The following is a 1,189-nucleotide window of genomic DNA, read 5'->3' on the forward strand; positions in this document are numbered from 1 at the left end:
TCCAGAAATGTGCAAGAGAACAATTTTACAGAATAACACCCATTCTGTTGAGTGAAGGGTGTGTTCGGAGGGTTTATAGTGTCATGAGCTTCCCTTGGCTAGTCTGCCAGCCCTTTCAGGGTGTAACTATCCATTATTCATATTTATATCCCTAGGGCTAGCACGGTGCCGGTTTCTAAAGACCAATTTTAAAGACAAAAGCTGTTTGAACGTTTGCAGAATGAATGCTATTTAACGTGTCTCTCCTAGTAGTCATTCAATTCCTGTGGGCGAGGGCTCTTCCAATGCATTTTTTGCAATCCCGCAATGCCTGTCCCATTCCTAGCAACTAGTGAGCATTCAACAGGTGCAATCATGGGGCTGTGTATACTTGTTTTAAAATGTACTTTCTCCTCTTCCAACTAGTAGTTGGTCATTTTAAGTTATACAATATGAATTGAAGGTGAATAATATTCAAGCTAGTAGTCTTATGAGGCTCCTTTCTAAGGAATATTCAGCTTTATGGTCACGCAAAAAAAAAAAAAAACCCAAAACCTTTCATTTTCCTTTCAAATGGATACTCATATCAGTGTCTAGTAAATGTATTTGGGAGAAACATTTTTTTTACATCAATCGGAGGACAGACCTTTGATTTCTGCAAAAGAAACCTCCGTTTCCCTTAGATCTTCTCGGCTCCTCCATTGCTAGCCTCAGACAAGGTACAAGTTATCTGCAATTCTGTGGGCGTCCCCTGCACTTAAATCGCATTCGGGAAAACACTTTTCCCGACAAGGCCTCCTAACTACGAATAAACGCTAGCCAGGACTCCGAGTTTTCCCCGCTTCGCCCTAAACTGGAAAGCCGCGGATTTCGGGTCCGCGCTGTGACGTCACCGGGCTGGCGACGGCGGCGCCGGGCTCAAGCTCCGGTGATTGGCTGGGGCGCATGACGTCACGGGACGGGGCGGTGCCGGGCTCGAGAGGACTCCGGGATGCTCCGATGCTCCGGGTTCGCTTTAAAAAAAAAGGGGGGGGGAACGAAAGAAAGAAAGAAAAAAAAAAGAAAAAAGGTGGTGGGGGCGAACCGAAGAGTCCGCCCTGCCCCGCCCGCCGCAAACCACGCCGCCCGAGAGGGGCGGGCGGGGAGGCGGGGCGGGGCGGAGCCGGGCGCGGCGCCGCGCCGTCCAGGCCGCCGCCCACTCCGTACACAC

This window comes from Ursus arctos, unplaced genomic scaffold (genome assembly GCF_023065955.2).
Source record: "Ursus arctos isolate Adak ecotype North America unplaced genomic scaffold, UrsArc2.0 scaffold_3, whole genome shotgun sequence".
Classification (NCBI taxonomy): Eukaryota; Metazoa; Chordata; class Mammalia; order Carnivora; family Ursidae; genus Ursus; species Ursus arctos.